Below are 14,926 nucleotides of genomic sequence, written 5' to 3'. Positions count from 1 at the left end.
GGTTGTTGTTGTGACACTACTCAGCCAGCTGATCTATCTTGCTCTCTCTCTCTGTATGCCTCCTTGATACCTTCTGAAATTCTGCTAACAACAGTTGTGTCATTGGCAAATTTATAGATGCTGTTTGAGCTGTGCCTAGCAACATAGACATGGGTGTGAGAGAAAGAGTGTGAGTGTAGAGCAGTGGGCTAAGCGCTCATCTTTGAGATGAACCAGTGTAGATTATCAGTGAAGAGGAGTTGTTATCTCTCATTCTCACATACGAGGGGTGATTGATAAGTTTGTGACCTAGGGTAGAAGGAGTGAATTTTAGAAAACCTAGCGCATTTATTTTTCCCGCATTTACACACTTAGTCCAGCAGTTGTGGAGCATACAGATCCCTTCTTTGTAGAAGTCGGCATCTCGGACCTCCAGAAAGTGGTCCACAGCAGGAGTGATTGACAAGTTCGTGGCCTAAAGTAGAAGGAGATGAGGAGAAACGTCAAACTTTCTACATTTTCACTCAAAGAGTTGAACTGCACATGCATGTAATGAGAGCTGTATAACTCATCTCCTTCTACCTTAGGCCACGGACTTATCAATCATCTTTGCTGTGGACCACCTGGAGGTCCAAGATACGCTCGTTACATGCACATGCAGTTCAACTCTGATTCATAATGCAGAAAGTTTGAGGTTAATAACTCATCTCCTTCTACCTTAGGCCACGAACCTATCAATCACCCCTGCTGTGGACCACTTCTACAAAGAAGGGATCCGTATGCTTCACGACTGCTGGACTGAGTGTGTACATGCAGGAGGGGACTATGTTGAAAAATAAATGTGCTAGGTTTTCTAAAATTGACGCCTTCTACCTTAGGCCACAAACTTATCAATCACCACTCGTAGTGTGATCTTCTGGTGAGGAATTCAAGGATCCAGTTGCAGATGGAGGTACAGAGGCCCAGGATTTGAAGCTTTTTGACTAGAACTGAGGTTGTGATTGTGTTGAACACTGAGCTGTAATTAATAAACAGCAGCCTGACGTAGGTATTGTTATTGTGCAGGTGGTACTAGGCTGAGTGGAGAGTCAGTGAGTGTATCTGCTGTAGATCTATTGTGGAAATAGACAAATTGCAGCAGGTCTAGGTCCTTACATAGGCAGGAGTTGGTGCATGCTATGACCAATCTCTTAAAGCACTGGGCTACTGGGCAATAGTCATTGAGAGAGCTCACCCTACTCTTCTTGGGTATTGGAATGATTGTCACCCTTTTGAAGCAGGTGGGAAACTCTGACTGCAACAGTGAAGATGTCCTTGAACACTCGCAGTTAGTTGGCACAGGTTTTCATTGCCCTACCTGGTACACCATCAGGGCCCTATATGCAGGTTCATCCTCTTGAAAGATGTTCTGACATCAGCCTCCGAGACAGATATCACAGGCTCACCAGATCTGCAAGGATTCGCAGAGGTGTAATTCTCCCTTTCAAAGTGTGTGTAAAAGACATTCAGCTCATCTGGGAGTGAAACATCATAGCCATTCATGATGTTAGGTTTCACCTTGTAGGAAGTAATGGCCTGCAAACTCTGTAAGCGCTGATATGAATCTGATACCATATTTAACTTCAATTGGAATTTTTATTTGTTCTTAAAATATTCTTCCATGGGTCATACAAGGACTTTGTGTTCACTTCTGGATCACCAGTCTTGAATGCAACAGATCAAGCCCTCAGCAGACTATGAATCTCCTGGTTCATTCACAGTTTTTGGTTTGGGTATGCTTGTTATGTTCTCAAAGTTGCATACTCATCCATACAGGTCTTGATGAAGTTGGTGACAACTGTGGTGTATTCATTCAGATTTGATGATGAGTCCCTAAATATTGTCCAGTCCACTGACTCAAAGCAGTCCTGTCAAAGCTCCTCTACCTCCCTTCACTATATCTTCTTGGCCCTCACCACTTTTGCTGCATTCTTTGGTCTCTGCCTCTATGCTAGGAGTAGAAGTACACTTTCTGAAGTGTGGGCATCAGATAGCATGCAAGTGTTCTTGATAGTGGTCTAGTGTGTTGGCTCCTCTGGTTCCACAGGTGATATGTTGTCGGTAGCTGTTCAGAGACTTCTTCAAGCTGATCTGGTTGAAATCCCCCCTCAATCATAGTCATGCATTAGGGTGCGCTTTTTCATGACTGCTGATCATGGTGCTCTTCCAGTGCCTGCTTGACATTGGCCTGAGGTTAAGTGTACAGTACTCCGAGGATGGTGGTAGAAAACCCCTGACAAATAAAATGGACTTGAAACCTTGATATTCCAAGTCAGGTGAACAGGGCTAAGACAGAACTGCCACATCTGTGCACCATGCTTGCTGAGTTAATCATAAAGCATAGTCTACTTCCTATACCTTTAAAAAGACTGAGTTGTCCTGTCTTTGTGAAGAATGTTGAAGTCATTGGGCTGCAGTACTGCGTCCAAAATGGCAGGAGCGAGCCATGTTTCTATCAAGCGAAGTACACAGCAATCCCTGATGTCTCTCTGGTACAGCAATCGTGCTCTGAGGTCATTAATTTTAACTTCCAGTGATTGCCCATTCATCAGCAGGACAGTCGAGAGTGGGGGTGTGGGGTCTAAATACTCTGCATTTCAATTTTTCCTGCAGTCCAGCGTGCCTTCCCCACTGCCATTTTCTTAAAGGGAAACTGCACCCAAGTCGTGGTTGTTAATTCCTGCTGCAGTGCTTTTCACTAACCTCAGAGTTAAGTATTTCCCAGATTTATTTGGCATATCATGTCATGCACAAATAAACCACACCCAGCATAGCAAACATTCCCAGTTTTTGTTGATGTATTCATTAAATTTAATTGTAGCAGTTTCTAGTTTTGTTTTTAAATCAATAACTTTGACAATATTTGGTTTGGTAGGGATGCTATAAAAATAAAACAAATACTGAGCCACATAACAGATACTGGAAAAAGTGAGACACTTCAACTTTATCTTCAGTTTCTTGCTTTTTGTTAACTAATGAATTGAGTGCATTGTTCAAAGTACTGACTGACCAGACAGCCATATATCTTAACAATCTTATTATCTAACTTATGTGACTTTGTCATGACAACATGGCTTAATATTCTGCGAGCACTCAGTTTAGAGTAGTTTGCTTGTGATTTCCTTTACAAAGAAAACTAATTCTGTATCCTGTCTTTCACTATTTCAAGATGCCCCAAAGCACTTCACAGCCAATGAAGTTCTTCAGAGGTCGGCTACTAAAGTTATGCAGGAAACACACCAGCTGTGTTGTACACAGCAAGGACCTACAGACCTATGGACAGAAATGAAAGTTTTTCCTTACAATTGGGAGAACAAACTGCATGCATTGTGAAATTCAGATCGGCTGTTTGAATGTGATGTTAGCCTTCAGCAGGATTTTCTGTGGTCATGTTGATTGTGCTTTGCTTCACTCCAATCACTTACATCACGAGTAGAGTTTGGAAGTTAGTGGGTGTTGGGCATTACTTAATCTACCAAGTGCCTGAACTATGCTTGTCAACATGGGGTCTTTAGCTAGGTCTCTGGAGAAACAGTGCATCAGTTATAACAAGACTGTGCTCTGAGCATTTTGACAGACGGAGGACTCTTTTAGAAGTATTCTTCCTTGTTCCTTGTTGATCATGAGAGAGCTGCATCTTTTTCCACTCTGGCATTGAAGTCACCTAAGAGGATAGTTTGACTCTCTCTTGAATGTGGAACGGGGATAGTCTATTTTGGAATAGAACAGCTTATTCACTTATCCATAATTTCCTGGGTTGGAATTGCATCCATGCATCTGATAACAGCATGCTGGTTCCATGTCAGAGTTAGTTGAAAGGTCGTGAGACATGAAATAATGCAGGCAGAGTTGCTGCGATGCTGAACTAACATAGCTTTGGCAAAATTCAGTCTGTGAAGAAAGTGATCCTCTCCAGGTTCTGCTTATCATGTCTCACCAGGTCACTAAAGTATCTACGTTCCCTTGCTATGACAGCAGAGCATCATGAGGATTCAGGTCTCAAATATCAGATACAGAGCAGAAGTTGTACCTGCACAGCTTCTTATAAACTTCCCTTATCTTTTGAGCAACCATGATTGAGTAAACACTGAGAAACAATACTTGTTAAAAATGCCATCCATCTCCTAAGAGATAAAAGGTACCTGCTGATCTCTAAGGGGACCTATTCTCTTCTTGGTCACCTTTTCACTCTTTACGTAGCTATGGAACCTCTTGGGATTAATCTAAAATTTATCTGCCAGTTTCACCTCATAATCTCTCTCTGCCCTCCTGAATATTCTTAATCTTTATATAGTCATTAAGGGATTCACTCATCCCTGACCTCCAAAACCCAACATATGACTCGTCCCTTTCCTTGATATTATGGGAACCACATATTCATCTGGTGCTCTTCCAATTTCTCTTCAATAAAAATGCTTATGTTTTCAATAGAGAAACATCTTTTGCGATTTCATGAAAGCAAGCTGAAGAGAGATGAATGGTGAACACAAAATACGGAGACATTAGGAGGGGTCATCAAAGGTTGATTAAGGAGATGGGTTCCAAGAGTTTGTAACTGGAAGTTCCAATGTGTAGAGCCTAAAGGGCTGGAAAGTAACAATGGAGGAGAGCAAGATGCTTGAAAAGACAGACTGTTTCACAAAATGTCCATTGAGTAAGGAGCCTTAGAAAAGTGCATATGAGATGAGAGGGAATCTGGCTAAAGATGACAGCAAGGCAGCAATGGGGATAGTTTAATTAAATGGGTAAGATGAAAAGATTATAACAATAGTTATGTAACCTTTTAATGAAAAGGTCAGGAGAGTGGCTCATTCTGCAGAATGACTTCTGTGGTATTTCTTTATTTTAAAACCATATAGTACTGCCCTGGCTGAGGATGAAGAAGACTTTGTTACATGTCGGTCAATTTAGATAAGTATTTTAGTTTGAATCATGAGTTAAAATTGTAAATATTGTTACATGAAATAAATGACAAGTAGGTTGCCATCTTCTATTTTGATCAAATTTGAGAAATTACTCAGGACTACAGAAGGGACTCATTGATACTGATCTCTCCAATTGGTGGAGAAAATTCTTCCATTTCATGTACAGAATCCTATAGCATCAAAGCAGCAAGACTTTTGGTGCAACTCTTTCATGGTGACCAAGATCCCACATCCAAGCTAGTCCCATTTATCAGCAGTTGGCCTATAACCTTCTAAACCTTTCTCATCTTTTAAATGTTGTTATTGTTCCTGCCTCAACCATTTCCTTTTGCAGCTCATTCTATATACATATACTACCCTTGGGATTAAAAAAAATGCCCCTCAAGTTTCTATAGAGCCTTTCTCCTCTCATCTTAAATATTTGCTATCTAGTTCTTGATACCCAAATCCTAGGAAAAAGAAATTACTGCATTTATATTCAGCCTTCTTGAAATGTGGAAAATCGGGGATTAGAAGAAAATCGTCAAATAAATGGTATGGACCTTCAGGCTGTCAAATTAGAACATTGTTAAAATTTTAATTTTAGCCATTGGATACAAATAGGAACTGTGTAGTTTCATTAAATAGTCTTATGATCTTGAACATGCAAACTTTCACTGAAGGCCTCCAGTGCCATCATCATTTGAAAGTACTGTCTTCTGGTGGTGGCATCCATTAGTCTCGCGAGACCATGGATCCACACCTGGAAAGTCTTGCTTCAGTCTGTGTTGATAGAGCAGCGTCTGTTGTGGCTGTAGAGGCCCACACGGGAGTGACACTCTCGGCTGCAGTGACTGCACTTGAAGGCACTGTCCTCCAGTGTTGTCTTGGTGCTGTTTTTCCGACGAGTACGCTTTTCTTCAGCGGCAAGCCTCAGCTTCTCTTCTCCTCTTTTTAGACCTCTGCGTAGTTCCAGCCTCCAGTGAGAGCGATCGCTTGCGATGTCCTCGCTCACTACTTGGATAGTAAGCAGGGCTACTTTCTGATTACAGAATTATCTGTGAATTAGACAATGCTTATCTGAAACCATGGATCTGACTGCTTGTTGGTAAAAATATATTCCCACAAAAGGCCCAGATCTTAATTTTGGGCAACCATTTTATGGAATAAGATATTCATGTAATTCTGCCAAATATCGGCTCTGTGGTGTTTTAAAATACTTTGAACATTGACTGCCAAGAGTAACATCACTATCTCGAGGAGGTATAGAGAATGACATTTTCAGGTCTAGAAATCTGTTAACGCTATATTCAGATCTGATACAGTTTTGAGAGGCTGGGACTGATTTTACACACACTTTATACGTAATTGCTTAGAATTTCAGTGAAATGAATTTCAGAGGCAGAATTCAACTCACTGACTCAACTAAATAACACATTTAAAGCTGCCAACTGGGGATGAATTATGAGGCAAATTAGTTTGTATATTCATCATTACCTATTCCCAATCTACTGACTTGGAAATTTAAGACACCTCAATTTAACTCTTTGATCACTGTGTCTAGTGATAAAGAGTCAGCCAGTATGTTAGAATATGGCTTACAGCAGTCGGTTTCATGGAAAATAATCTCTATTTAAACCCCAGATTTGATTATTTCACTAACATTATGCATTGATTGAAAGATCTTATACATAAATGGAGTGGGGACCAAATATCGTAATGTTGTCTTCATATTTCATTAATGGGGGAATTTTGAAATCACCTGGGCTAGATTCAGTAGTGATTTAAGTTAAACCTGACTTAAGTGGGTTGATAGATTGGTGATGTCTACTCACCACTCAAAACTGGAATTGTCACTCATCTTCAACATTCATATTTGTGGAATATAAGTCAGGATTTAGACTAATCTTCAGAAGATTTCCCATAGAAAGTTGATAATTTAATTTTGAAATAGTCTTCTTGCTCCCCCCTCTCCCACATCCATAACATCACACCCACCACTTCAGAGACGAGCAGAACAGGCTCACAAAGTTAACGAAGTGATAAAAAATTGAAATAAAAACAGAAAATGCTGGAAACAATCAGCATATCAGACAGCATGTGCAGAAGTAGATGTACTGAGTGTTTCCACCATTTTTGTTTATATTCAAGGAGCGAAATGGCTGAATCCTGATATTGTATTCCCATATTTAACTGTTTTGTATGAGCCAGGTTCTGTCACTACTTTCTGTGTTCGGGTGAAATTTGACCTGTGGCAAGAGCGACAACATTAGTGCCGCTTTAATACAGCAAAAGTGCTTCACAAGATAATTTCAAACAAAATTTGATGCTGAATCACTCAGGCAGATAGTTGAGTCTCATTGGAGATGAGTTTTAAGGAGCATTCTATCGGAAGAATGAGAAGTCGGGAGTTGTAAGAATTTAGGGAGTGAACTAATTGCCCAGAATCTGGGTTGTTAAACATTTGGCTTCAGTGATGGAGCAAACAACTTGGATAAGAGGCAAATTACAGGATTTGGTAACGTGCAGAGATCTTGAAGGTTGAAAATCACTACTACTTTCTTCACTAATGTCACAAAAATTGGTGGTGTGGTGCATAGCTACCAGGATAGTTTCAGGCTACAGAAAGATATTGATCAGCTGGTAAATTGAGGAGAGCAATGGCAAATGGTATTTTTACACTCTTTATTCAGCATGTTTGCACTCTTGATAAGTGCAAAATGACCTATTTTAGGTGGTCAAATAAAGGTAGGACATACTCGGTGAATGGTTGAGCCCTGGGGCATAGAGAAGCAGATAGACCTTGGTGGTAAGGAGGTTGGTCTTCATTAGACAGGGCATAGGATACAAATGCTTGGAAGTCATGGGTACAGTTTTATAAACATTAGATAGGCCACCTGGAATATTTTGTGCAGTTTTTGCCACTACGGTGATTATGCTAGAGCACGCGCCTCTGATGGAGTGCCTCGGTAATGATAGAGGCTGGGTTTGTTTTTTATGGAGCAGAGATGATGGTGGTAGGAGTTGGGGCTGAGGTGAGGGGGAGAGGGATAGATCAGGACCTGAGAGATTTAGAAGGGCTAGAAGGAGGAATTTTTTTCACCCAGAGATGTTGGTATTTGGAATACTCTGCCTGAAATTTGGTGGAGATGGAGACTCTCACAACATTTCAGAACTATCTAGACAAGCATTTATTTCACCAAGGTATAGAAGGGATGAAGAAAGTTGAGTGCTTGATGTTGGCATGGACAAGGTAGACTAAAGGACATGTTTTTGTACTTACTGTATGAAAGACTGTCTCACTTTTCACCATTATTGTTTTTAAACTTGAGATTAGAGAATATGAATGGGTACTTTACAATACCAAGTGACCCATTTGTCTCAAATCAACATCTTACTGCAGAAAAATGTTTTCAGGTCATAAACTGAGCCATTTTCTCATGAAGTAAAAGACTAACCAGTCCTAATCAGACAATCTGCATCCTTGCCCCATAGCACAAAGAATTGTTGTAAGCTTAATTGAATCAAAAGCAAAATATTTTGAAAGTTACCAACCAATTAATTCTTTAGTTAGGCATTAATATATTAAGCTTTAACTGGCTGCTTTTGTGCTTAGTCTACACTCATCAGTAATGAGATTAAATTGTCAAGTAAATTTGTAGGTCATGGAAAGTTTGTGCATAAGTAGATAAAGTGGGCCAGGAAATTTTTTAACAGGCATCTAATTTTAAATCAGTCTTTCTTGGTCTATCAAAAATACTGGCTCAGAATTTAATATATGTTTAAGCAGTGCATGGAATAAATTCTTAGAACCACAGATCAAATTTGAGTTTAGGTTCAAGTTCAGGTTTAAACTTAACTGTCATTCAACCATATATGGTATTTTTTCTTCTGGTTGTCCGTTGTGTCCGATGATGAGAGAAAACCTGTGCGGGAGAGTTTTTAAAGTGGAGAAGTTGTTGCACTGGGGCAGTTCCACTCTCTCAACTTCAGAAATCTGGGTCCAGTGGTATGAGAAAGCATCACAAACTGGGATCTTCCTTGGTTGCAGTGGATGACCACAGTGTCATCTGTGCCTTATCATGACCTTTGCTCTCCACCGAATGTTGCACTACCGCCTTCCTGGCCATTGGATCTCACTGTAGATCTCATCCGCCTAGTTGGCTGGAGCTGACTTGACAGGCATGTCCCTGTCTCAGTGGGGTGTGAGCCCACCTGGTTTAGCCCACCTGCTGAAGCGATGTACCAGGGTGTGATCGCTATCATATGCAGACAGCTACTTGGAGCCAGAGGTGAGAGCCAAGATTCTGGTGGGAACCAAAGGTGAGTGAGCTGCTCTGAAATGAACACTGCAAGCCCTTTCACCAGAGGTGCTACCTCTCCCTGGACACCCCACACACCCATACATATGAATACAGCCAAACAAAACAGCCCTCCTCCAAGGCCAAGTTGTAAAGCACAGTGCCAAGTCATGCACAGCACAAAGCACATTTGACACATATGACTTGTAATGTGCAACTGAACACTGATTTTCTTACCTAATGCTTTTCGATAATGAAACATTCTGTAAGTATAAAAGGCAGATATATTTAATATGTTATTCCCAATGTACTTTGCAAAAACCAAATTCTTAAGAACTCTTAATTAGCCAAACTCTTAATTTGCTCCTATAAATTACTCCTGATTTTTGTTACTGATGGGAAAATGGTCTTGGAATCAAGCATGGAAGCTTCAATGTCTTTATCTGATGCCCAGCTTCAAACCATGAATCTACACTAAAGGTTCAGACATTCTATAATAGGGATTCATAATAGCAGCCCTAGGCACAAACATGTAAGAAGCCATGGAAGAGAATTGTGCCCACATTTGACTACTTTGTGGCACTGTTATTTTTCTCACAATGAACGATAGATATTCTGTAAGAATGAAAGTGTACTGAACACAATTGGACTTATCAAACAGAGGAAACATTTCGCCTGAGCTCTTTTAAACCTTGAAATCCAAATGCAACAATGGCTTGTAAAGAAAACCTTATGTTTGTGTTGTGCTTTTGACAGCCCTGTGCTGTCCAAAACTCTTTTGTAGTCAAAGAATTACTTTTTGAGCTGTAGTCAGTATTGTAACATGGGAAGGATAAAAGGCAATTTGTACAAAGCTTTTATGACATTAAATAAGCAATAAATATTGGTCAGGAGGTAACTCTACCATTCATCATCAAAATTTGACTGTAAGAAAGTAAGTAATAGTGTATTTTACCATCCTATCCTTCTACCATACCACCTACACTGTGATTGTCATCCAGCTTTTTGTGGTTTCTGCAATCATTTTCAGAGCATTGGTGTTTCCATACAGGCTGTATTGCAGCCAGTCAATATACGCTCCACTACTCATCTGTAGAAGTTTGTCGAAGTTTTAGATGTCATGTCAAATCTTTGCAAACTCCTAAGGAAGTAGAGGCACTGCTGTTCTTTCATTGTAAATGCAGACATCCCACCTCTCCCGGAAGTTCCGGGAGTCTCCCGCATATGAATAGTGGCTCCCTGATGCCCGCAAGTTATACACAATATCACAAGAGAAAGCAAGAGAGAGGGTGAGAGCAACCACGAGAGAGAGTGCACGCACGAAAAAGAGCGAGAGCAAGCGAGCGAGAAAGTAAGCGAGAGCAACCACGAGAGAGCGCGCGCGCCATGGCAGAGTGTTCCAAAGAAAATATAAAACGTATGTCACCCCAGACTACCCTAAAGTGTACCCCTGCCTAATAGGGGTCAAAACAATGACAGTGTTGGTCGCTGCACTGTTTGCAACAGTGACTTTTCTATTGCCCATGGTGGGTTAAGACTGTAAAAGACGTGTTGAGGTGAGTTTAACAGGTGTCATTCGTTCATTAGCATAGCTAACGTTATTTAAACTAGCTGGCTAGCTGCTAAGGAGCTACTCTATGGCAGACATCGCACCTCTCCTGGAAGTTCCGGGAATCTCCAGCAAATTGATGGTGCTACCTCCCTGAAATGAGTTTTTGCAGGGTGGGATGTCTGTAAATGCACTTGGGTACTGGGCCTAGACAGATCCTTTGAAACAATAACACTGTGGAAATTAAAGTTGTTGACCCTCTCATACCACTTCAAACAAGTTACAGCATTTTCCACTTCGATACACCCTGTGAAGCCAAATTAGAGAGAGGAAGAGGGAGAGATTGTATTCATGCATGTGCAGACATCTCAGGTCAATTGGATATTTCCTGGTCTGCAACCTACTCTAAAAAGGCAGCTGCAGGAAGACAATTGTTCTGAGCTGTATTTTAGGTTCAACCTACCATCCATATTCAGATCTGAAGACTGCTTTTAAAATTAATGTTTGCCATATTGCATATCTCCAGAATATGCCCTCTCAGAGGACATGTCTAATGTTCTGGAAAAGAAAGCCATATCCTGGGAACAGATCCAGTGGAGACAAAGGAACAGAGAAAAGGGAAATAGCATTTTTATAGCCGACAGGTTGGGAAGAGCTATAGTCAAGATAGCCGTGGGAATCACTTGGTTTATAAAAGATGTCAGTAGACGGTTTGTCTCCAGAGATGGAGACAGAGAGATCGAGAAAGAGGAGAGAGGTGTCAGAAATGGACCTAGTGAATTTAATGGCAGGATGGAAGTTTGCGACAAAGTTGATGAAATTGACAGGCTCAGCATGAGTGCAGGAAGCAGTGCCAATGCAATTGTCAGTATAGTGCAAATGAGTTGTGGAGCATTACCAGGGAAGGCTTAAAACATAGATTGTTCCACATAGTATAAAGTTCATAAAGCTGAACTTTTAAAATAAGCTGCTTGAATTTGTGTCTGATTAGGAGCCATGTGCTTTCTGATGTATTACAGCAAGGAAGAATTAAATATAAGTGACTGAAAAGTATAAGCTGGCAGGCTCACCTTTCACGCCAAATTCCTGTAACCAATTCCCTGGTGCAGGGAAAATTAAGGGCACTTTTTATCACTTAAATCTAAAATATTGCTTAAACAAGTGAAGCGCATCAGAGCTATGCAGAGTGCCTGCAGGCTTCCAACTCTTTAACTCTTTCAATAATCTGCCATTACAATTTTTTAAAATTTCCTACCTGTTGCCCGTATTTCAGTTAACTTTGTCTATCATCTGTTTGTTATCTCTGGCTGAGAGAACTGGCAAACAAGTTTCCTTCTCAGTGCTTTTATTGAATGACGCATGCAGGTATTTTTCATTAATTTGCCCAATGAGTGATATTCCCCTCTGGCAAACAATGTGATGATTTCCCCAGCTGACCTGATGACCTGGTGATATAGTAAGCAGGATTCACTGTGGATAGAATTCAGGCACTACCGTCCTCCTCAGGGCAAATTACCACTGCTTCCAAATGTTATGTTTATCCTTGTCCTTCCTAAATCCCGAGAATCTTCTTGTCTTACAGCTCTCTGCTTTCTTTTGATTTTGGCCTATTGTGCATCCTGCCATTATTCCCAATATTGAATGCCTTGGTCCCTCTTTGATTCCCCCACCCCCTTCTTTCTCCATCTTTAACGTGTCATTAAACTTGCTATTTCACTAAATGGTCACTCATTAACTGAGCTTGAATATTTCCTATGGCTCTGAATCAAATTCTGTTGATAATTTACACTAATAAAGGCCCATGAAATGTAAGTTGTTTCAGTTGTCTTATGTTTAGTTGAACCTTATAAGTTTCTGGTAGGAGCAGTATTTTGACAAGCAACAATCACTGGACTTTTACAAAAGCAGATTCACCTTGGTTTATGGAGGAAGATACACTGAGTAGTTCTGTTGCCACAGAGTCCTTACCACTCTACTATCTCTCTGACGAATTTGATGTTCACAGAGATGAAGGATGTAAAGTTGCATTATTTTTCCAGTAGATTTGTGTGTGATTTTTAAACAGCATAGTGGAGTCTTGATTGCTGCTAAATAATCTCTTTAGCACTAAAAAAAAAATTAACAAGTGTAAAGATTCCATACTCTTTATATTTAAATATACCTTTAATGGAATAAAGTATCAAGTTAAGCTTGATAGAGAGCCACAGGTAATATTCAGGTTGACTAGATGAGTAAAGATTTGGTGAAAAAGCAGTTTTAATATGAATGTTAAAATGGAGAAAGAAGGAAGGAGGAAATTAAAGAGGGGCCAGACAACAATGATGGAAATAAAGCAAGGATGAACCATTTCAACCTCTGATCAATCAACCACAACCTCACTGTCTGAGCTCCCCTCTGATTTTGAACCCAAATCTCCTTAATCTTCCCACCTACCTCCATCTCAGATGCATCCTTCCTATTTCTGTCCCTGGCTTCCAAATTGGTTGGCTAAAATTATGGAAACAAAAGAAAATGCTGAGTTTACCTGCTTTCCAGAAAACATCATGTCTCTTGGCCTTGCTCTATTCTCTTCTCATATTCAGGCTAAGATCAGGAACTGCGCATCTCAACAATGGTTCTTCAACTGAATTGCTTAAGGTAATACACTGTTGCTTTCTTTACCTTGAAATAACCTCTCGGACATTTTGTGTTAAAGGCAATGGAAACTCCAAGGGCAAGTGGAGGTGCTATAAAATGCTGGAAGTTCACCCCTCCAAAAATGGCAAATAAATAACCTAAGCCAATAAACTCTTACTGAAGTTAGCTTTCTCTCGTGTGGTAAAAAGTGTTCAAGGAGACGGCCACAAAAGGAGAAGACACAGCTATCAAGGAATATGCCTCATCTGTTGTTGGCCAAATCAGTGAGCAGTTCAACAATTTTGGTACTTCAAGAACAGTCATATCATGGCCAAGCCAGAAGTCATGGCTGAACAGAGAGGTGCACTCTATAGTAAAGATCCTAGGACGCAACAGAACAGCTCTCAGAGCAGGTAGGAGAAACTTCATCTTGCACAAAGGCTGCCTCAGCCCAAAAAATTCAGGAACACCCTTCTGATAAATATCTCCAGCATATGTGACTGAGTATCAAGGGCATTACTGACTATGCAAGGGAAAAACTGTGTTGACTGTACCAGTGATGCCCCCCCCCCCCCCCGAAGCTCCAAACAACATTTATGCACTTCAAGGCATGCAGCACAATGCTGGCCATGAAAGCTGCACCCTCCCAGGTGAGCAGCCGCTGTCTGTAACAGCAGCAGACATGAGAAGGACTCTGCAGAGAGTCAACCCCTGTACAGTGACTGGGCTAGGCAACTTCCCAGGCCAAGTATGCAAGAAGTGTGCACACCAGCTCACTGACGTCTTCATGGACATCTTCCAACACTTCAGTCATCTAGGCTGCTGTCCCCATATGTTTCAAATCAGCCACCATCGTCCCTATACCAAAGAACTCTACACCTTCAGAACTAAATGACTACCACTCCGTGGCACTGGTGCCAATCATCATGAAGTGCTTTGAATGGCTGGTAATAGTACATATCAAAAACTCCATTCCTGCCACATTTAACACTCACCAGTATGCTTACCGCTGTATGACAGGAGTGAACAAACTCTTACTCCTCGATCTTAAAAAACATTGTGCAAAAAGACGCTGGACTAGTCAGGATGCATAAGTGCTCATCCCTCCCCATTATCCTCAACACAGGTGCCTCCCAGGTCTGTGTGCTGAGCTCATTGCTGTACACTCTGCTCACACCATGACTGCATGGCCAAACACACGAGCAATCACATCGATGAAGTTCGCTAATTAACATGGCAGTGGTAGAGCTCATCACCACAAGGACTAGATGGCCTACTGAGAGGAGGTGGAAAAACTTGAGGCTTGGTGCTAGGCAAATAATCTCTTCCTTAGTGTCAACAAGACAAAGAGATGATTATTGATTTCAGGAGAACTCACACCACTCACACCCCCACCCCACCCCGTTATTTCAGCAGCACAGCAGTGGAAACTGCAAATAGTTTCAAACTCCAAGGAATGCACCCACTCACAGTCCCAGAACATATCCTACCCGGTCAAGAAAGCTCACCAATGCGTCTACTTTTTCAGGAGGCCAAAG

General features: G+C 41.0%; 1 protein-coding gene and 1 long non-coding RNA gene across 4 annotated transcripts in view; one reads left to right on the top strand and one right to left on the bottom strand.

Annotated features, from left to right (window-relative positions):
* Nucleotides 1–12,056, bottom strand: part of LOC134350648 (uncharacterized) — a 105,329-nt gene extending 93,273 nt beyond the window's left edge. For both annotated transcript variants that reach the window (XR_010018951.1, XR_010018950.1), the window contains exon 1: nucleotides 12,028–12,056. This is a non-coding gene — a long non-coding RNA (uncharacterized LOC134350648). The remainder of the gene's footprint in view (nucleotides 1–12,027) is intronic.
* macrod2 (mono-ADP ribosylhydrolase 2) overlaps nucleotides 1–14,926 on the top strand; it is a 1,240,168-nt gene that overhangs the window by 989,516 nt on the left and 235,726 nt on the right. The window lies entirely within an intron of this gene.

This window comes from Mobula hypostoma, chromosome 8 (genome assembly GCF_963921235.1).
Source record: "Mobula hypostoma chromosome 8, sMobHyp1.1, whole genome shotgun sequence".
Taxonomy (NCBI): Eukaryota; Metazoa; Chordata; class Chondrichthyes; order Myliobatiformes; family Myliobatidae; genus Mobula; species Mobula hypostoma.
This window is presented reverse-complemented; position numbering and strand designations above follow the sequence as displayed.